The sequence below is a fragment of the Lepidochelys olivacea genome (assembly GCF_965140295.1).
Source record: "Lepidochelys olivacea isolate rLepOli2 genome assembly, chromosome: 9".
Lineage (NCBI taxonomy): Eukaryota > Metazoa > Chordata > Testudines > Cheloniidae > Lepidochelys > Lepidochelys olivacea.
In genome coordinates this window covers 27,167,805-27,191,041 of record NC_140419.1, presented here as the reverse complement: position 1 = coordinate 27,191,041, position 23,237 = coordinate 27,167,805, and the positions used below count along the sequence as shown (strand labels likewise).

General features: G+C 41.5%; 1 protein-coding gene across 5 annotated transcripts in view; it reads left to right on the top strand.

The window, feature by feature from the left end:
* Window positions 1-3,477: 3,477 nt before the first annotated feature.
* Window positions 3,478-23,237, top strand: part of LOC311525804 (arylacetamide deacetylase-like) — a 149,319-nt gene continuing 129,559 nt past the window's right edge. For all 5 annotated transcript variants that reach the window (XM_084638183.1, XM_084638185.1, XM_084638181.1 and 2 more), the window contains exon 1: window positions 3,478-3,539. The gene's annotated coding sequence lies outside the window, so the exon portion shown is untranslated. The remainder of the gene's footprint in view (window positions 3,540-23,237) is intronic.

Sequence of the window (23,237 nt, the reverse complement as noted above, 5' to 3'; positions counted from 1 at the left end):
CATGCTCAGACCACATAGGCAAAATGAAAAGGGAACACAAATATTCTTAAGCCTTTGAGTCTGATGGATGCCACCAATCAATTTTTGTGTCCAGTGAAGGGAAGAGAATTCCAGAGTCAAGGGCTTTCTGTGAATATGGTCCTACTGACCTCAAAAGCTGTGACAGGATAGATATGGAACAGGTGGTCCCTCAAGGAGTGAGCCTCTAGTAATGTTTAACCCTTTAAATACCAAAAAAGCGAAACAAACATAGCACATTTATTTAGTTCAGTTACACAGATGAGAGAATCCCATGGTTTTATTCTAATTGTACTTCTTTATTTTTGCTTTTTTATAATAAAAGCGGAGCATAGTTTCAAAAACATATGCAGTAGCATCTCAGTTATAAAGTGAAGCCTTTTGATGCTGTAGAACTTAAACTCTGCTGGCTTATGACTCAATAGCCAGCACCTCCCAATTTAAACATATCTGCAGTTAGCCAAAGGAAACTCCTGTCCATCATGTTCTTAAACCTGTGCCGGAGTTTGTGTGTGCATCCATTGGGCCTACTCACATGCTTAAAGTTGGGCACAGACTTAAATCCCCTGCTGAATTAGGGCCTTTGGCTGTTCTGTATCTGAGTCACTCAGTAGAATAGCTTGTAGGCATATGGTTGAAGACAGGAGGAGTATGCATTGTGAAACTCTTTCCAATGTAAACTTTTCTTGCATACAAAGTTCTTTCTAAGGGCAGATCTACATTGGAAACTTTTGCCTGTTGGAGTATGGGGTTTTTTTGGGGGGTGATATTTCTGTATTGGAAAAAGCCCTAGATGCAATTATACTGGCATACAAGTGCTTCTAACAATGTAGATTATTTAGCTCTCTGAACCAGTACAAGTTATATTGGCAAAAGCACTTTTTTGCCAGTGTAAGATGTGTCTGCACTAGAAGGGTTCGCTGATGTACCTGGCAAACCTTTTTGAGGGTAGCTTTTGTCTAATGCGGCTAGGTCAATAAAAGCATTACTCACTTGTTTCAAGTAAGAACACCTCCACTGATAGGTACTGATTGTGTGCATGGGGGGGGGGGGGGCGGACCCTCAAGTTTCACTTAGTGCAATTAAAACTTAGAATAGTCTGAGACATGCAGAGAAGGGCTACCAAAATTATTAAGAGTATGGAACAGCTTCCATATAAGGTGCTATTAAAAAGATTGGAACTGGAGCTTAGAAAAGAGACAACTAAGGGAAGATACAATAGATACAAATCATGGATGGAATACCCAGTGAAATTAATAGGCAGCAGATTTAAAACAAACGTAAGGAAGTTCTTCTTCACAAATGCACAGTCAACCTGTGGAACTCATTGCCAGGGGATGTTGTGAAGACCAAAAATAAAACTGGGTTCCAAAACTGGAGGATTGGTCCATCAATGGCTATGAGCCAAAATGGTCAGGGATGCAACTCCATGCTGTAAGCGTCTCTAAGCCTCTAGAAGCTGTGACTAGATGATGGGATGGATCCCTTGATAAGTTGCCCTGTTCTGTTCATTCTCGCTGAAGCATCTGGCACCAGCCACTATCAGAAGACAGGATACAAGGCTAGATGGACCATTGGTCTGACTCAGCAAAACCATTCTTATGAGTATTTTTTCACCCTGAATACAATATAAAGAAAGCATTTTTTTATGTATGCTTATTAAAACAGAAATATCCTTTGAGCCTTAACTTGCCTCTGGGCTTGATTCTGGTGGTGCAAGGAAGACAGGAGCAGCCCTAAGATGTTATTTTGATTGACCTGTTGGATAAAGGATTGGGGAGCAGGAAGGTTTCTTAGGGTCACCACTTCCACCTCCCACCCAGGGCCCTGCAGTGAGCATAGTTCAGCCAGATCTGGGGATTTGTCCCAATGTCTTCTAATGTAAAGACGCAAGGTTCATAAAGTTCAAAACATTTTTATGTGAAGACAATCTCATAACCCATACATGGATTTGTAACAAATCAAAGAAGTTATTTCTTTTCTGATTCTTTTTGTAGCCTGTGCTAGCTGGACCTTAGAAAACAAGTTAAAGGTTAATATTATTGCAGCAGATTCAGTGTTCAACATAGGTTGTTTTTAGGAGTCTGCTGCAACAGTTGTGTGCCCATGTTAATATTAACATTAACAGTCAATATTAACATTGAACTCCCTAGATTTTGACTGTGTGTATCACAACTTTAACATTATCTAAAAGGTTGGATTATGTTTCTGGTTTATTAGTCTAGCCTTCTCTATAAAGAACCATTTTAAAACAAGTCTGTCCTTAACATCAACTTACATGATTTATACACTGAGATCTCTGTACTTTTCAGCATAATCCACATGTTGTATAAGTTCTAGCATTAAGTAATATTGTGCAATCTCTCTGCTCTTATAATCATCCTGAAAGATAAACACAGCCCCAGTTAAAACTACAGTTCTAGTGTTTGAATGAAAGGGGGCTGTGTAAGTGATGTATATAATGTTTACAATAAAATCTACAAGATTTTTCCATTGTAAAGATGATACAAGTATGTTTCAAAATCCGTTGTCAACCAAAGTGACATTTCTATGAAAGTTATACAAACATCTGCAGGACAAGTAAACTTGATCATATCTAAAAGTATAAGGTGGGAGTCTCAAATGTGCTCCTCATTGGATTAACTGTGTTCCCACTGAAGTCAACAGTAAAATTCCCATTGAATTCAATTGAAGCAGAGTTAGACAAATGCTGAGCACTTCTGAAAATTTCATGCCTAATTTATACATCAATTATGCTGACCGGGAAGAAAGCCACACATTTTATTCTTTCCTAAACTTAGTTTGGTATATTTCTATAGCCTAGTGATGAACTTTGCCTTGCAGAGGGCTTTTATTGAAAACTAATCATAATTGCAGACATTTTAATCATAATTCTTTATTTCATCAGTTTAAAAATATAACACTTTTATTCCACGATAGTACTGAACCTGCTTGTTTAACTTATTTAAAGGAATATAGCTGTGTTGTATTTTTCTTCTAAACAATTTAACATTTCTTATTTGTTCTTTCAGCAAAACTATCATTGACAGATACCAGCTCAAAAATGCAGTGACTTTAGCACAATTACAGAATTACTTTATGGGAAGGATATATTAACGTAAAAGTTGACTAGATCAGCAGTTCTCAACCAGGGTTCTGCGGCCCCATGGAGGGCTGCGAGCAGGTTTCAGGGAGTCATTCAAGTAGGGTTGGCGTTAGACTTGCTGGGGCCCAGGGCAGAAAGCTGAAGCCCGAGCCCCGCCATGCAGGGTTGAAGGAATCCAAGCCCTAGCTTCAGTCCCATGGGGCTGAAGAAGCCCGAACCGCAGCTCTGCTGTGCTGTGTAGTTGGTTGGCTGGCTGATGGAGGGGCTGGGGCTGTGCAGGTCACCCGTGACACCAATGAAAACAAACTACTGAGTCAAGGTGAACATTGACCATGACCCGCACGTGTGTTTGTCGAAGATACTCCCACGTCTGGACAGAATTGTTGACCAGCACCAGCAACAAGTTTCATGCTGAGTAAGTAAAACAAAAATAATATTCAGATTTTTATTTTTGTACCTATATTATCATTTTCTTGTGTGTGTATCTGTCAGTTTAATACAGCTTTGAATCTACTGGATATGCAGAAAAACAGCTTTTATAGCAAGGGGTGTGTGTGTGTGTGTGTAGGCTCAGAAAGAAAAAGGTTGAGAACCTTGGACTCGATGACTGAAGTATTTTCTAGTGATGATAAACTGTTATGCAGCCATTGTGGCAAAGCAAGGGTTTCTATGAAATCTACTATAAATCATATATATGTAGATTGATTAAACAGTTTCTAAAGTACCCGTGGTTCAGTAACACATTACACACATTTACTGAGATTCCAGCCAAGTGGTACAAAACAACATCTTATGACAGATTTGTGAATAGAACCTGTGTTGTCTGGTGTTACAAATTCAATTCCCAGTGAGGATTCAAACTAACAGTATATTTCCTGATCTTGGTGTAGTGGGGGCAGTTACCCTGCTCCTGGGGAAAAAGGTAGGCTGATTGGGGAAGCGGCCACAGCTCTGGCCGCACTCAGTCAAGCCACAGCCGGCCCTGACATAAGGGCTAAGGGAGAAGCTGGGTCAGTCTCACTCCAGCCTTGGACCTAGCTGCTGGGGAGCACAGGGTACCTGAAGCAGAGCAGTAATGGCGAAGGGCAAGAGGAGCTGGGGAGCTCCAGCCTGGCAACTCCCCAGGCTGAGGCCTTGTTAAAGGCCTAAGGAGGTACTGGGGCTGCAAAGGTGCAGCCCAGGGATAGGCAGAGGCAGCCAGTCCAACCCCCTTGCCAATGATAAGTGGCCATTACAGACTGCAGTTTGCCCCAGAGGAAGGGGGCTAGATGACGACTGGCAGTAACCACGGAGGCAAGGGGGGATAGGGTTCCCCTGGGAGGGGAGATCCAGAGTGTGGGGGCACTGCTGTGGGGCAGAACTCCAAGGAAAGGGGCACTGGGGTCGAGGAGAGGCACTCGGAGTGCTAGAATTGAGCTAATTCCCAGACGACCAGCAGGAGGCGCCACAGTGATGAGTGCTCGACCTGCTACATTTGGGCATGGTAAGATAAGGTGACCAGATATCTTGACTCTTCTAGTTTTTTGTAAAAGTTTTTTCTTTTCTGTTTTAATTCAACATAGGTATTTGTTGGCTTTGTCTGGTATCTTTTGCCTTTCTTTTCATTGATGGTCGTTTAGAGTTCAGTCCTAAGAAGTTCTGAAACTGCCATGGGGCTCAACTTATATACGTGTAGCAGGACAAAATGATGGGGTTAGTTCTGTAGGAACTCAGTCCTGCACGGTGCTGAGCACTCTGGCCCAGATCTAGTAAAGTAATTTAAGCTTGCAAGTAGTCCCATTGAATGAGCCCTTAAAGTTAACCAGGCGCTTTGCTGATTCAAGCCTTTGGAGAACCAGACACATCATTGCTCATATCACAGTTTGAGCCACATGGTAGTTTCAAAGTAGCTTACTGGAACAAGTAAGAAAATGGTCCATTTTGAAGATCTTTCCACAAAGATGGAATCTAATCTTTATAAGAAGATTGTCTTTATAAGAAGAGGAAAGTTAGTTGGCAACAGGACTAGTAGAACTAATTCAGACAAAATATAAACTCCAACCTTGGACTACCAGAAGGTGGAACTGGACAACAGGGGATGGATCACTTGATAAATTGCCCTGTTTTGTTCATTCCGTCTGAAGCATCTGGCAACAGCCACTGCCAGAAGACAGGGTACTAGTCTAGATGGACCATTGGTCTAACACAGTATGGCCTTTCTTATATTCTTATTTTATTTTACTTGTAACTCTTTCTGTCTTCAGTCCTTATACTATATTTTGTTTGTTTTATGTTCATTATAAACCACCTCAGTGTTTAAAGGGGGATGTGTATTCACCAGTGAAGTTAATAAGCTGTCATGTGTTGTGTATTTAGAAGAAAAAATAAACCATATTATTTCTCTGAACTGTCCAGGAGAGGGCTGGACATTACAGAACACCCAGTTTAGAAAAATTCCGAACTGGAAATATGTTGCGGTCACCCTGCAAATAGTAACCAAAGCTGGTGGAAGCCAGAGTGGGGCTGTCCACAGGCTGGTGGGGTCAGAGCTGCTGCACTAGGGCTGTCTAACACACAGTCACTCACTTGTGAGCAGCCCAGGGCAGGAGCGACGGCAGCAAAGCATTCTGAGACTCCCAAGGTTACAGGGCAGGCAGTGCCACAACCCCCACTGGTTTGGATTGCACCCCAGACTGTCACTTTGGACTCTAGAGCTGGTGAGTTCAAACTTTGTACTGCACTGAGGCTTCTCTGTTAGTCAAGAACGTAGTGGTGAGATGTACATGCCTGTTTACACGTCTATGCATGCACCTTGGTTACAAACAATGGCATAGCGGGGAATAAGGCACTTTTCCAATAGTATGCACATTGTAACTGTAATGTTTTCAAACCTGCCGCAATAAGAATAGGTCTGAAATTTGGAATGGACACAGTCCTTACTGAGGATTTAGTATGTGGCTCATTAAAATGTAGTGTTGGATGGACATGCAAGTCATTGGCATAACCTATGGATCAGAAATGGCTGAATAAAGCGGAGGCAACTGGTCTTTTAAGTTAAACATTTATTTGACAAAAAGAGACCTCCAAAGTTTTGGCCTAAGAAATTCTCAGAATATTACATCTTAACATGCCAAAACCTAAATATAATACACAAGAAAATGATTAGTAGGAGAAACCCGTTTATGGGCTGGGGATTATTTCCTTAACGTAACAATGATATTTTCTATAAACATCGTTTTGTGATTCTTCATTTCTGAGCTAAATAATTTACAGAGACAAAAATAAGATAACTGTAATGCATTTGGAAGATCTGCTTTTGAAGCTTTTCAAAATGTATTGAAAAAATATGGTTTGTATAGAAAATATAATTGGGAGAAAGACACTAAACCACACAAGTATAGTTACAAAGAAAAACTGTCCTTTTTTAGTTTTGGATATGGAATCGAAAAAATGCAATATTTTAAAATAGGCTTTGTTCTTGAAACATAAACAACAGTAAAGACCATTTTTCATTGGTTTTTGTTTTTATTGAATCTCTACTGTTTTTAGCATTGAGAAGAAAATCCAATAGTCTGTATTCAATGTAAGTGAAACAAGTGATATAAGCACAATATGTTGAGCTCTTCACAGGGTTCTTTTGGATAAATTGATTATGTTTTAAAATGAAGAAATACATCAAGAAATCTTCACTTTTGCCTGGATGATTCTATTTATATCTTGTAAAAATATGACTGCTGTTGAAGTAACACTCTGCAGGAAGTCACAGGAATTTCTTTTTGGCTCCTGTATTGTCATAGATCACTTTACAGAAGTAGAAACAATAGTTTCCAAATTGTAAAATAAAATAAAACCAGTTGTAGTGTCTTACCACAACATTTTCTGTGAAGTTAATGCATTTAAATCCTTATTTAATTCAGATGTACTTATGAGCTATTTCATGTCTTTCTGAAGAAGTCCCTGAATCTTCCAGTTGTATACAAAATATGCATGGGTAATCTGACCTCCATGTTACACAAAAGAATCAAAACCTGGGGCCAAATTCATTCCTGGTGTAAGTTCGCTATGTTTTCCGATTCATAGTTAATATCCAAAAGAAATAGCCTTTCTAACTTTTTGTTCCATTTCTTTATCTTCTATAATAAGCACTATGTTTACCCTTGGAAACAAGCATATTTTATGCCACTGAATAGATATATGGCCCCTTCATAATACAATTTTTCTATTGGATGGTGTTTTGTGGATAAATCTTTTATTAAACTAAAGGTGTAAAGTGCATAACTACATTGCTGATAAAAAGAAAAGGAATACTTGTGGCACCTTAGAGACTAACAAATTTATTTGAGCATAAGCTTTCATGAGCTGTACAGCTCATACAGCTCACGAAAGCTTATGCTCAAATAAATTTGTTAGTCTCTAAGGTGCCACAAGTCCTCCTTTTTCTTTTTGCGGATACAGACTAACACAGCTGCTACTCTGAAACCTACATTGCTGATGCCATTGCAGAATAGGGAGTTAAAGACACTTTTCATCATTCTTTAAAGTAAAAGCAACATGACACAACTTTATTAATTGAGGGATCACTCGGGACTTAAGCTTTGCAATTTCGTATGGGAAGGGTGGTAGCCTTTAGCAGTAATTCTAGCGCTGCCCACCCCTTTTCCCTGCAGATACCTTGAGATATGCACAGTTCCTGATAGATTAGCCCAACACCATCCATGAGGAAGCTCCGGGGCCCTCTGGTGCTAAGTATCTATGGGACCTGTGCTGTCAAGATTTCTTTCACTGATACCTGTGCCCCCAGATCCCAATGAGATGGTTCAACAGAGAGATCCATGGAAAAGGTAATAAAAGCTGATGTTAGCTTAATATGGATTTAAATTACAGGAAGAACAGGTGAGTGAGGTAATAGCTTTTACTGAACCAACTTTTGTTGATGACAGAGACAAGCTTTCGAGCTATACAAAGCTCTTGTTTTATGTAAGCTTGAAAGCTTGTCTCTCTCACCAACAGAAGTTGGTCCAATAAAAAATATTACCTCACTCACCTTGTCTCTCTAATATTCTGGAACGAATATGGCTACAATCCCACTGCATAGAGGAAGAAAAGGTGAATTTTAACTAGATTAAGATGTTATAGATCCTTGTAGATTAAGCTTTGAGATCCTTGGTTATTGGGGTGAATTGGAAATTGCAAAATTACCAGATTAATAATTCTAGAGTTTTCTCAAAGAGTTTCATTAAGATGATATGGTTGTAAGTGTATCTGGATGTATTAGCATAACTAGTTGGTATCCTGCTGAAGCATTATGAGAGGGAAGGAATGAAACCAGATTTCCTAGATTTGTTGGCAGTAACTAGAATGAATTAGTGTGTTCTAGTGCGTCCTTATTTATCATAGACTTCTACTGTGAATAGACTAATTCTGGATGAGTTGACCAATCACAATTCAAAGCATATGGTTTTGTAATGTAATTTATTTACATATGTAACTGGCTTTAGAATCTTTGCTCTGTCAGTCTTTGCTCTGTCAAAAAAGTAAAAATTATTTTTTTAAAAAATCACAATTCTTGTATAGAATTTTTGAAAATTCTTTCTATGAGCAAGGGGATGTTGGGTTTCTTATGTGTAATGCTTTTACTGCTCCACTCAGTTTCCTAGCGGACAGTGGCATTAATTGACTTCATTGTTGGTAATCTCAGTAGAAAGGACCAGGATTGGCTGGGCAAAGAGACCAAAATAACTTTGCATTGAGGTGATTCTTTCAGGACAGGGCTGAGACACATTGGGAGGTTGATGTTATGAAGCGTGCATTACCACTGACTGAGTTGTACTGATTCTTTGGATTCACAGAAGACATAGGTTCTCAGAGCTGTCAGTCTGGCTCCTTCCAAGATCATTAAATTGACTTTTAACAATTTAATTGTTTTGGAGCAATAATAAAATGTACAACTCAGGATATTTTTCAGGCCCCCTTGTTTCTCTCCTAGCTGAGAAACAGTTCATAGCAAATCTTACTGCTGCTCCAGAGAGAAGTGGCATACTCCTTCATTAGTACATGCTGTCAACCACAGCGAGAGCCGGGGGCCTGTCGTATCTGTAGCTAGTAGACCAAATCCAGATAGCTGGTGTTCCCTATTCATAGTGCATTAGCAGGATGACTCAGACTCTCCATGCCAGCAGCACCATTTTGCTTTCTCTTCTAGAGCTAAGACTCATTTTGTCTTTTGGCTGTAATAGGCCAAATTTTCAAAAAAGTGCAGGTAGAGATCCAAACACAAAAACATGTAAGACCGTGTACAACACCTACATTTCCACATAAACACTGCTCCCACCCTGCTGCAGGCAAGGTGTTTATACAAGGTATTTATGCAGGTGAGGTATTAACTTGTGTAGGTGCTATTTAGTCCTGCAATTACACAATACACGTGCAAAAGGAGTTGCAATGAAGCAAATGCAGAGGGTTTCAAGATTATGTAAGTGTTAGTAATCTGTTTTTATTCTTTATGTTTCTATTAGGGATGTGGAATAGAGTTGGGAGTTTGGAAACAGCTTGGCAGCTACTAAAATAAACATTCTTTTTCTTTCTTAGCTTGAACTCTCAATGGTAATAGGAGTCTTCTCTTAAATTTAAAATTGTGAATATGTTACTGAATTCTTTAACTAATAAAGTTCAGATATGAAAACAGAAACCTGGTGATTTTAGCTTTCTACTGCACCAGGAAAAAACAATGAGGAAATACATTTACTTAGCTTTGTGCATTAATCTAAGTAATCTAAATATACGTAGGCACTTAAGGCATCAAAAGAACATTTAATTTTAAACAATTAAATCTGAATTGACTTTTGTTTTATTCCTGCTACATAAATCAGACTAGCTGTAGTAAAACTGAAATAAGTCAAGCATGGGTTCGCTAAGCTAAAGCTGGTGAGCCTGGAGTCCGGTATTTAAGCTCTCAGAACTGATTTCTCTGTTTTTGCAAGCACTCGACCATAACCTTGTCCTTGCCAACACCGCAAATATTCAACAAGTCTGCCAGTCAGTTAACTTTTATTTATTAGCATAAGATGTAACATACTAAAATTTAGGACAAGTTCCAAATAGGCAGTATAATACTTCACTTTAAGACATCATAGGTTTGTTCACCATATAGCTTACTGACAGGTAAAAAACACATTCTGCACATATCCATTAGTTTGTTTTCTTTATTTAACCTACAGTATGGCATGAGCTTAGTAATATTAAGCATTTGTGAGTAAGATGCAAAACAAAAGGGGGATGTTATTCTAGAGGGGCATCACATTAGAGGGACACAAATGGGGACACCAGCTCGGGTGGGCCTGCATGTTAAGGACAATGACATTATTCAGTTGCATCTGTCCCACTGATGACTGGAGATGATTTTTAAGTCTTCTGAAGCCGGTGAATGAGTTCAGGATGATACTGGCACAGTGAGAAGGATTCTTATACATTTGCAGTACTCCAGAAACATAATGCTTCCAGAGTACTGAAAATGAATCTTTAATTTAAGCACCATCATTTTGTATGTATAGTTGGGATTATATTTTGCCATGTGCATTACTTTGTATTTAACCTTGAATTTTTATGAATTTCATCTGCCATTTTGTTGCCATTCATCTGCCTTTGTAACTCTTCGCAGTCTGTTTTGGACTTGGGTATCTTGCCACCTCACTGTTTTCCCCTTTTTGCAGATCATTTATGAATATGTTGAACAGCACTGATCCCAGACCAGTACAGACCCCTGGGGACACCTCTATTTACCTATCTCCATTCTGAAAATGGACTATTATTCCTACCCTTTGTTTCCTGTCTTTTAACTGGAGATCCTGGGAATGCTTTCAGAATCATCTAATGGTCCTTAATTTAATTTAATGACAAGCCTTTTGTTCTCTTAATCGCCCTGCCTCTGTTTATAAACAAACTCCCAGAAGTTTTAGCAGCACAGAACTCCCCACATTTCACACTCTAGCTCTGACTCCTGGGTGCTGTTGGACCTTTGCTCCCCCCCCCCCCCCCGCAGTGATTGAGGAGGGTCATGTGAGCCTTCAGCGGCCCCCCCCCCCCATGTCTCCCTTTTGCAGCATTGATGCTTCTGCATTTGGTTTCAGAGTAGCAGCCATGTTAGTCTGTATTCTCAAAAAGAAAAGGAGTACTTGTGGCACCTTAGAGACTAACCAATTTATTTGAGCATAAGCATTTGGTGTGTGCCATATAATTTGAAGCACTTCCTTAATAGAACTGTGTAAAACTTGCCCGTTTCTAGTCACGTAGGTTTTGACTAATTCTTATGATTTATGTAGTTTCTTAAGTTTCTCTAAATTTCAGGTTAGAGTTATTGAAATCTTCTATGGTGAAAGCAAAACTGAAAACTAAACCAAGCTGTACATTGTGTGTGGTTCCATAAGAGTTCTCAAGTGTTTGCTCAACCCAGAAGAGAAGATCTTTGCTGTGACTTATGGGGTGAGCTAACCCTTTAAGGGAGGGATGGAGGTGGTTTAAGGCTCAGCCCTCCCCTATGCCGGATTTAGCCACCTCCCAAGGTGCAGAAAATGAGAGTATGGGTATAATAGACCAGGGAAGGCTAAGCCTTCCCTGGCGCAACCACCGCTGACCTGCTGCCGGACACCTGGGCTGTGGTGGCCCCGCCTGTGCTCTGCCTCTTCCCTGAGGCACCCACCACCTGCCCCTGCCTGGTGAGTCCCTCTTGCTTTATAGCAGTAAGGCTAAAAACCGTCTCTAGACACACAGTCAGTGAGATCCAGGAGAGAAACCTTAAGCTCTTTAAAGTGACTAACAGTAACCCTGAGTTACAAAGTTAGAAAAGTTTCAGAGTAGCAGCCGTGTTAGTTTGAATCCGCAAAAAGAAAAGGAGTACCTGTGGCACCTTAGAGACTAACCAATTTATTTGAGCATAAGCTTTCGTGAGTTACAGCTCACTTCATTGAAAAGTCTCCACAGGGTAGAAATACTCATGATCCTGCATTAGAATCAGGTTTAGGGAAGGCCTCCTATAAAGCTAGTTTTGGGGAAAACCTTAAAATCCAACCACTTCTGTCAGTGATGGTTGGTTTTCACGTAATGATGCTTCATCATGTATTAATGTAGAAGTGTGATGCAGCAGCAGCAATCAAAGCAAACTTGTGATTCTTAATAGTTCTGCAAGCTGGGTTCACAGGACATGGAATAATGGAAATTTGGACTGTCCCATAAACTCTGGAATAGGGGAAGCACCGTCTTTATTATCAGGGGATCTCCAGCATTACTGAGGGCCCATCATGGGTATCGTAAAGCTAAAGAACTGTGAATAAGCTGCCAAGGATATGACTGCTTCTTGGAGAAGAGCTATCCACTGAAAAAGGTTTCTCTAGAAGGTGTCCAGTCCCAAGTCAACAGAAATGCTGCGTAAATCTTTGTTTTGAAACATTCAAGCTTCATCACTTTCCATGTAATTTCAGAGACTGTCACCCTCTCCGCTCTGGTATGAAGAATACATTGAACTGGGCATATAGCTTTCTTTTCTTTTCTTTTCTTTTCTTTTCTTTTCTTTTCTTTTCTTTTCTTTTCTTTTCTTTTTCAGCTTTATTCATTTATTTTGGTTGCTGTACAGGGTAATACTTCTAAATATATGAGGGCCGTTCAAGTTAGAAGCTCATAAATGTAAGAAAAGAAGTTCCATCCAAAAAATAGCAAGCTTGCTTTACCCACTTTTGTAAAATGCTTTGAGCTTTATGGATGAAGATTGATATAGAAGGGCTCATCTATATGAACACTTAGTTCATGGCAAGCTGCGAGTAAATCTACTTTTCACTAGCCTGCTGTCCACTAACTGTCTGTGTATCCTGCTGCCACTCGCAAAAAGTTCAGTAATGCACTTTGATCTACTACCATTTCAAAATGGGGTACAGAACATTTAGTGCATGGAGCAGGGTCCACATGGCCAGTTAATGTGCAGTAGGCTATTATGAGGTAGATTTACACCCCAACTTGCCACACACTAATTATCCAGGTAGGCAACCCCTAAGTGTAGCTTAGAATACAAAAAAAAGGCTAGCTCAGAGTACTTTTCACACTTACGCTGGAGCACCGGTACCACTACAAAAGTAGACAGTGTACAGCTTCCCCCTCCTCAGCCAAGGAGTTGTCGCAATGTAATGTATTCTGAACTGATTGGAATAACAAACTTGATATTTGCTGTCAAACGGGATAACAAATGTGAGGCTGGTCTGATCCTGTCGTCTATACTGTACTCAGGCAAAAGTTCCACTGGTATAATAGGTGGAAACAGAACTACAAAGTGCCCCCCATAACTGCAGACAGCCATACGTAGCCAGCTATCTGATTAATTTTTCCAGAACTGCTCAGACTGATATTACTCAGCTTGGCTCCCTCTTGTCTGCATTGGATTATTCCATCCCAGGGTCTAGACTGTTCCAAGGCTTGCCTCCTCTACAATGAGACAGCCGTCCTCAGCCAAACCACTGGCTTGTTTTTGTTCTAAAGACCAGTGGCAAGTTAGGAGGAGAGTTCATTAATCTTCTTCCAGAAGTTCCTCGGCCAACAAGGATGGGGATAGCCATAAACAGCCTGTTATTGGAAAGTACTCTTCTCTCTGGGTTTTAGTATTGCCACCAGCCAGGGGGCCATTTTACATCTTTGACAGAGCTAATTACCTAAGACATAGAAACAACAATATCAGATTTTATAAAGATTTTAAAATGGAGCCTCTCAATACTTTAAATCAACTTAATTAGCTTTCTAATCCTGCTCTTCCTTCTGTTGTTGCATCAGTAGGGATTTTAAAAAAAAAATTTTATCTATGCGAAAATATATACGTGGACCCAATACCGCTCCAACTGAAACTATGGCAAATCCCCATTAACATTCATTGGAGCAGGGATGAACCTCTTAACATTCTTCTCCTAAATGAAGGACTTTGGTGTAGGAATATCTCTGTTCTCTTTGATATAGGCTTGTTCCCCAAAAGAACCCATTCCCCAAGGTTAATCACCGCTGTCTAATGATCAATTTCTTTATATGCTTTAGCAGTCTGTGACTAAGTGCGGGGTGTAACTGTTTCTGCTTAGCTCTGATTTGCCAATATTTTGTTAAATGCAAAGATCAGAACTGGAAGATGTGGCAGAAAGAAGATGGAAGGGTCATGAAATATAGCTTTTAAAGTGATGCTATGGGCCCAATGCACAGTGGGCCAATAAAGGTCACTTTTTTGTGACACACAATTTTGTCTAAAGTCAAATCTGTAGCCTAGTTATTAGAAAGAAACCAAAACTCTCACATAACTAATGCTACCTTCTCTAAGCCCTGTACCTCACACTTAAACTTGGCCTATGTTGATGCCAGCCAACTCTAGGTTATTTCTGTTTTTCTGATAGGAAAACTGAGGCACGGAGTGACTTGTTCAGGCAGTCAGCAGCAGAAAAGGGTGTAGAATACAGCTCTTCAGAGTCCCAGTGCTGTGTTTAAATCAGTGCTGTTACAGGGACAGGAACAGTGAGATGGTGCTCCTAAACCCATAGAGCCGCAGTTCTCAAACTTTAGTAACCTGAAGACCCCCATTTTGATTTAAAATTTTTCAGGGACCCCGAATCCCCTGCTAAACCCCCCATCTCCGCTTCTCCCCTTCCCTCCCAGTGCCTCTGGCGTGCTGTTAAACAGCTGTTTCCCCAGCATGCAGGAGGCACTGGGAGGGAGGAGGAGGTGGAGTTAATCAGCAAAGCCAGCGGCCCCAACATGATTCCACCCTCCCCCCCCACTTCTCCCCCTCCCTCCCAGCACCTCCTCCACTATGCTGAACAGCTGTTCCCCGGTGTGCAGGAGGTGCTTGGAGGGAGGGGACGAGTTGAGGGAGAGGGGGAGGAGTTGATCAGCAGGGCCCCTGGGTCCCAGTTTGAGAAACACTGCCTTCAAGCAGCAGTTCTCAACCAGGGGTCTGGGGCCCCTTGCGGGGCCATGAGCAGGTTTCAGGGGGTCTGCCAAGCAGGACCAATGTTAGACTTGCTGGGGCCCAGGGCAGAAAGCCAAAGTGCCACTGTGCAGGGCTGAAGTCCAGGGCCTTGAACCCTGCCACCTGGGGCTGAAGCCGAAGCCTGAGCAACTTAGCTTTGCGGGGTCCCCTGTGGCATGGGGCCCCAGGCAATTGCCCTGCTTGCTCCTCTCTAATGCTGGCCCTGGCTTTTATACGCAGAAAACCTGTGCACTGATGGGCTGTGGAGTTTTTATATCACGCTGGGGAGTCCTCAGAAAGAGAAAGGTTGAGAACTTCTGCCTTAGAGTATTATGAACTGTAGCCCTGGCTGTGAATGACAGTCCATGTAGACATACCTGTGTTAGCTCACTAAAAATAGAAGTGAGGACGCCCCTGGGTAAGTACCCCAGAAAAGCTAAAGGCACAAGGCCCATCACTTAGGTGGGAATGTGAGCTCAGATACCAGAGAAAAGGTTAGAGGTGCAGTTAGCCCTGGGATTTAAAAAAAAAACCCAGCTCAGCATTGGTATAACTTTGCTCCCATGGAAACAGCTGCAAAACTCCTTAATAGGAACAGGGTTATGCCAACACTGAAGGATTTTAAAATGCCAAATTTTTATCAAAAGGCTAGACATACATGCAGAATATGTAGATGAGGCAGAAGTTTGCAAAAGCATTTCAGTAAGTATCTTTATACCTCCACAGATACCAAACTACTGTCCTGTTGTCTCTTACATCTGGGCCTAGGCCTCTCTAACTTACTTACAGCTGTGGGAGCACTTTATTACTGCCCTTCTCTTCCTGCCCTATCGGCAGCTTGGGAAATTATAACCTGCTGCTGACATTACTCTCATTCTGTTCAAGTGCCTGTAATTTGTTCTTCCTTCACTCAAATATAAAATCACTCCTCCTTATGATGTGTGCACATACAGGACAGAGGGTGAGGCTGTGGAATGCTCACCATAAGCGTACAGTGATCCTAGAGAACTCAACAAATGTATTGTGGATAACTTAAAGTGCCCTGGACCACTCTCTTCCTCCTACAGTTCTTCATATCTATAGAGAGAGAATTTCCTGATTTCACAATATAGTTCCAGTATTATACTTCCTCTGAATAAGCTGCTGAGTCTGGCAATTTGTCTTGGTGCTCTATTTCTTTTGAGCTGGCTGACAAATGTAGGTCTATGGGTCTGTACTCAGAAATGGTTCATTCATTATCTGAGGGATAGATTTGTCTCCTGTTTAGCACAAGTCCTTATGCACTGGATACTCAGTGGCACCTTAGAGACTAACCAATTTGTTTGAGCATAAGTTTTCATGAGCTACAGCTCACTTCATCCGATGAAGTGAGCTGTAGCTCACGAAAACTTATGCTCAATAAATTGGTTAGTCTCTAAGGTGCCACTAGTCCTCCTTTTCTTTTTGCGAATACAGACTAACACGGCTGCTACTCTGAAACCTGGTTACTCAGTGCAGACTCATCAAGAAGTATTAATCATACAGTATGTGCTTATGTCCTAGAGCGAACAGCTGTTGCCTTTTTCTGCAGCCTTGGTCAGTCCTCGGGTTGATGAGTTTGGACAGTCCTGGGAGCGTAGGCCTGTTGTCTATAATTAGAGGAGGTGATCGGCAGGCTTTTGAAGTCTCTCCTTAGGATATTCAAAACCTAAGAATTAATTTCCTTAATTATCTGAGGCTATGTACACACTACAGCTTAGGTCGGTGTAAGTTCCTCAGTGGTTTGAGCATTGGCCTGCTAAACCCAGTGTTGTGAGTTCAATCCTTGAGGGGACCATTTGGGATCTGGGGCAAAAATTGGAGATTGGTCCTGCTTTGAGCAGGGGGTTGGACTACATGACCCCCTGAGGTCCCTTCCAACCCTGATATTCTATGATTCTAAGTTTATGTTGCTCAGGGGTGTGAATAAACCACCCCTCTGAGCGACATAAGTTACACTGACCTAAGTGCTGGTGTGGACAGCTTGTCCCACCAACAAGGGGGGCTGGAGAAATGAAGTCAAAGGCTTAGAGCTACAGTGGTGCAGCTGCAAGGGTTCTCAGGGCCAGGATAAATGTCTGGTGACAGAGAGTCTCCAGAATAGCCAACAGCCCAGTGGTTAGGGCTCTCACCTGGGATGCAGCAGACCCAGATCAAGTTCCTGCTCTGAATCAGGTACACGTCCCAGCTGAGTGCCCTAACCACTGGGTTGGTTGGTCACTCTCCATTTTCCTCATGAAAAACTTCAAACAGTCTGTTTCATTCTGTTGCAAAATGGAACTAGATGCAAAACCTGTAATTTTTTTCACAAAATGGAATTATTGGTTTTCAGCCAGCTCTGTCTCAGCAGCTCTGCTCTGCTGGCTGGTTGTGCTCTTAGCATTGCTCTTCTGCTACATCTTGGATTTAGCCGCTTTCTCTCCAACATAACAAAATTGCCACTTAGGGAAATTTTCAGTCCTCAGATACTTTATTGATCTCTGGGTGGCTATTGCCATTCCTGGTTCCTTTTAGTGCAATGTTCCCCAAGAATACTGTCCAGGCCGGAGGTAGCCTTTTACATACTTAGTGATCAATATCTAACTTGGTGCCGTATCTGGAGATCTAGTTGTGTGACTAAGACGTTATCAACATTTGAGACGTGACTGACTGGGTGGTGGTTACAAGAAATGTGCATTGGTAACATGTCCAATCAACTCAGCATGACATGGAATTTTGCATGCCGTGTCATAGTGAGCCATGGCAGTGGCTAACTACTGTTTTGCAAGGAAAGGAAGATGAGCAGAAGTGGCAGCTTGAATTGGCCATGAGGGGATCTCTGAAGGTAACACATGTCACCACCACTATAAGTATGCTGGTTCTGATTACCTGAGGGCTTGGCTACAACTCTGTTTTTCAAAGAGTGTAATTAACTGGCAACTTTTTTATATCTGTAAATAGTTAGACCAGTACTAACTATTTTTATACCTTTCTCGGCTAAGAATACATTGCAATGTGAACACTGCAAGAATGTTTTCTGTTAAAGGCTAGTAACTTTCCACAACAGTAAGCTGAATATTTTATATGCAGAAAATGAGGACAATGCTCTTAATTCTTCCAGCAATTTTTAAACCACAAATTCTGCAAGTCTGTACAAAAGCCCGAGAAGAATATTTAATTTGTTTCCATACTGCTATTCTCCAGTTTTGATTTTGAAGGCTTCTCTCTTCATGGTATGAAGAGAAACTGCCTTTTCACTCAGTGCTGTCTTTGGGCTGAGTGTTGCACTAGTAACATGAGTAAACTTGCACTGCCAAGTGTCACCTTCTGTAACCTGAAATAATGTGGAAACGTACAATACTCAATTATGAGCCTGGGATTCATTGCCATAAACTGGACTTCAGAAAAGAAGTCATATGTGCTGCTTTGCAGTGTTTAGCTACTTTTTTAGCCCAAAGTCAATATTAATTTATGGACTGAAACATTTGTCTCTGGCTGAAGTTTAAATATATTTTTAAAAGACTTGTTTGTATTCGAAGCACTTGAAAAAACAAATCTATAAATGCCAAACTCATTCCAAGAAAACCTTAAATTTAGCCCTTGAAGATTTGGATTTTAAAGTTAAAGCATCTTGTACAGTTTTCTCTTAGGTGTGTAACCATTTTATGAGACTAGAAATACTAATTACGTGTGAGATGCTATTTTTCACAGCAAGATATAATTGTAACCTATGTTTTAAAAGCAACATTAATGATTATTTTACCAAATGTTCTGCTTAGAGGTGCATTTGAAGGAGACTATACCAATACATGTAGTATTGTTTGACAAATGGTACTTAGGACTTGCAGTATTTTACTTTTTCCAAAGTGGTGTTCAAACATAAACTCACTACATCCTCTCAGAAGCTCTGTGAGGAAGGTACAACTACCCATTTTACAGCTAGGAAAACTGAGGTTAAAAAGCTAAATATAAAGCATAATGCCATTGAGCTACTGATACACAACAATTTTGCTTCTCTAAGGCTTTATAATGTCTATAAGTCATGCAAGAAGCTAGAGGCTGTGGACGTGAAAGAATTAATTGTCCATGTCACATTTCTGTGCATTATCTGTGGTGATCTGAATAGTCACAAGAGATTGTGGAGGAAGAAAAGGATAAAAATGGAAAATGTTTCGAATCGTTATTTGAAGAGAATAATTTAGTAATATTAAATCTCGTTGACACTTGACAGATACCACGACTACCACACAACTCTTTCAGCTCTTCTAGCATAGTCAACCACTTGCTACAGAATTTCCTTTCCATTTTTCTTTTTTGCTGGGTGTGTTGGGGTGTCCACCCTACACAGGGTTAAAGGAGGTTAAGGTGGCCAGGAAGATGCACCTGGAGCAGGAGTCAGGGAGCATGCCACTAATAAGAAGTAGGCTCACCTGTGCAGGAACAGGTGGGGCCAGTATAAAGCCCAGGAGCAGTAAGTAGCAGGGAGGCTTCAGGAAGGCAGGGAAATAGACTGCAGTTATTCCCAGTGGGAGTGCTGGGAGGCTGGCAAGCCCAGAGAGGGGGGAAGCCAGGAGACTAGGAAGACGACCAGGGAAACAGCAGTAGCAAGGGGTCAGACTGTTCAGAGACTGGGCTGCTTGTTATAGGGTCTCTGGACTGGAATCCAGTGTAGAGAGTGGGCCTGGATCCCCTTACCAGCCATTTCTCAGTGGTAAAGGCATTGGAGACACCAGCCAGACAGCAGGTCTGGAAGGACTTTGAATGTCCTGGAAGGGAAAACCTTATTGACCTGGCTGGAGGGCCAAGCCACAAAGAGGAGACTGCAGCTCCTAGCGTGAGTGGGCCAACAGAGCAAGACAGCATTGGGGAAGACACCACAAGGGGGAGCATGCAAGCCTGGTGGAACCAATTCCCAGAATGGCCAGCGAGAGGTGCTGCTATCGGCGAGTGGACCCCGTGACGCTATGCCACTGATGCACTGCACCGTGTGTTTGTCAGAGTTGAATTCTAAAGAACAAGGTGTGAGTACCTGCATCTGGCAGATGGACAGTCTCAAGCAGCCTCTGATAGTAAAGTACACATATAAACATAGTGCCAACTGCCAGCATCATTCATGCACCAACAGACAGCAGCAGCCACTGCCAAACTGAATTGTAGGATGTTGTGGTAGGACTTCATGGAATCGTTGTGAAGTATGCCAATTTCTAGTAAACTTTATAAGCTGTTCTGATACTAGTATACTACTATAATGAGTAGTATTCATTGGTTTTTAGGGTAATATTCATAGGTTTTTTTTTTTTTTTCAAGGGTGGTCTGTATAGTGAGAAAATGGGGGTGGAATCCTTCTGCTACAGGCAGCTCTGCAGCAGGTACTCTGGCCTGAAAGATGCATTATCCCCTGTGGCTGCAGTGTCTCTACGCATTTCTGCTACATCATCTCAAAGCAAAGCCAACCAGCTCAGATGCACAGCCAGATCAAAGCTTTATATTGTAGATGTTGTTGAATACAATATTAAAATGTTGTGGTCTCTTAATACTTCCCTGTCACTGAAAGACTATTACCATATTCACATATCTGAAACCTGTACAGTCGTCTACTTCCACATGAGCCTCCAGTCTATCAAATGCTGCTTTGCAGATGGCCTTTGCTAATGTTCACTTTTCTAGTTCCCTGCAAAACAAATATTGGCTAAAGTAATCTAAAATTATATCCAGAGTTCATTCTCTGTTTCTATAGACTATTCCCCAGGAAATACACATAGTAAATAGTTGGCTGGTTGTATACAGTCTGCTTAGCTTTCCTTATCAATAAGGCTAAGATTTTTGTCATGGTTATTTTTAGTAAAAGTCATGGACTGGTCTTGGGCAATAAACAAAAATTCACGGAAACCGTGACCTGTCTGTGACTTTTGCTGCTGCAGCTCCGTGGTTTCTCCTGCCACCATGGTGGCTGAGAGCTGTGAGGTTCCCTCCCCCTGAGGAGACTATCACCTGTTGCTGGAGCCTTGTCAGGGCCCCTCTGGCTGCCAGTTCCAGTCCCGCAGCCCCAGAGGTTGAAGGAGAAGTCAGGGAGGTCTGTAACGGATTCTGTGACTTCCATGACATAAACGTAGCCTTACTTATCAATAGCAGGTACTGTACATAATATGGGCAAGTTCTGATCTCCAATGAAGTCTCCCTTCAATTTCCATGAGATCTGAGAAGTTAACAGAAGAATTATTGTCCAGTCATTTTATTCTAGTGCTAAAAAAAAATTGACTTTTTAACTGAAATAATTTTTAAAAAATGACCTGTGTACAGGAGGGAGAGAAGTATTTGGAAGATGTAAACACAGTGTGGAATAGTCTCCAAGGCAAGGGGTGGAACTCTAGTGTTGGCTGGCAGATCCATATAAACTGAGATCCAGTAACTCTGCCTCTCAAGTCCCCTCTATTCTAGGGCACTCTCACGCAACTGTGTTCTGTTGGGTGCATGGGGTACATCCTATTACCTCAAAGCAGAACTATTCATGGTCTCATATGGCCCTTACTTGGGCCATGTAACCTGGCTCTTGGAAAGTCACTGATGAAGCTGACATAGCATCTGGCAGGTGATCTCACTGTATTTCCAATTCCCACATTATTTCTGCTACATAAATGCCTTTTTGAGGCAAAAAAAAAAAAGCCAGTTAAAATGTATTTATAATTTAGTGGTGCCTACAGATCCCAGCCAAGATCAGGGGTGTCATCATACAGTGCCTAATACAAATAGTTGGAGACAGTTCTTGCACCAAAGACCTTGCAACAAAATACAAGTACAGGGATATTTGCAGTTACTTGAGTACTGAGAAGCAGAACTGTAAGTTATTACAACTTTCTTTCATACTTAAATAAGGGCAGTTTGTGGGAACAGGAAAAAATGTACATTAATAGCATGTTTTTTCCCTTCCTTCTACAACACTGTGGAGGAGTCATGTCAGCCTTTAGAAGCTGAAATATACCAGTGCAATGAAAGGTCAAGGCATCTGAAGATCTTTTTGTGTAGTGGGCACTGAGAAGCACCTTTGTAGCTGACTGGGGGAAAATAGCCAGTCTCCAAAGTGCTTGTCAGTCAGCAAATACTGTATAGATTTTTGAGCTTGCAAAAGCATGGTGGCAGATCAAAGAGCCTGGCTTGCTTTCTGGAGGCAAACTGACCAGGCACATCTTAATTGTCCCTTTGCCTTTAACATCAAAGGACAAGGCAGAAAGTGCAGATGGGCAAAGAAGCTTTCAAGCAGGAAATTTTTGTAACATTACAGAGGACTGTACAAAAGTCTGACTGTTGAGTTGCTACATGAATGACAGTAACACTAATGTGCCATATGTTGTACGCTGAGCTGACCCATCAGTAGCGCCTGTCAGCTATCAGCTATAGCGTGGGTTTGAAATGAGCAGATCTTCTACTTTCAAGAGATAAAAGGCCACAACTCAAATCCCTCTTTTCCTTTTTTAGTATGCTTTTCTCCCTCTTTGCCCTCCTTTCTGTTTCATTAATGGAAACTGACAAACCACCTTTATATGTAGCGTAGTTGTACTGTGAGGCGGAAGGGCTCCAGAGCTCAAGTTGCAGCCTACGCCTGAACATCTACATCACAGTTTTACAGCCCTGAAACCCACGCCCCGTAAGCCCAAGTCAGCTGGCACAGGCCAGTCACGGGGTTCAATTGCCAAGTGGACATACTTCGCTTGACAACCCCAGAGTGAGTAGCCTTAATGGATCTTGTCTGCTCACCTTTGGGGAGTTCTGAAAGCAGTTTGAAGACAGTAGGGTCAGAGAACCAGGCTGGAGAGTCTCTCAGGCAGATCTGGAAGAATGTAAGCTTGTTCTGTTCTGCTCTTGTAGCTTAAGAGGAAAGGTGGCTTAATTTAGCTTGTAGTGAAGCATAAGATTAGCTGTCACTAAAAGTGCGCATTGGATGTTCATTTTAAAGAAGACGTTGGTCAAAGCATTTATTGCAATTTTTAAAAAATGAAGTGTTTTTATTTAGCAGTTGGAACAGTCTCCTGATCACAGTTTCCTGAAGGGAAGACACACAGGAGTTTGAAACCGAAGCTGGGCTGGCAGACTGATAAGCGATTGGAATACACAGGAGTACTGTGTCCAGGTCCAGGTCCAAGAGTGGAAGAATTGTGAGAT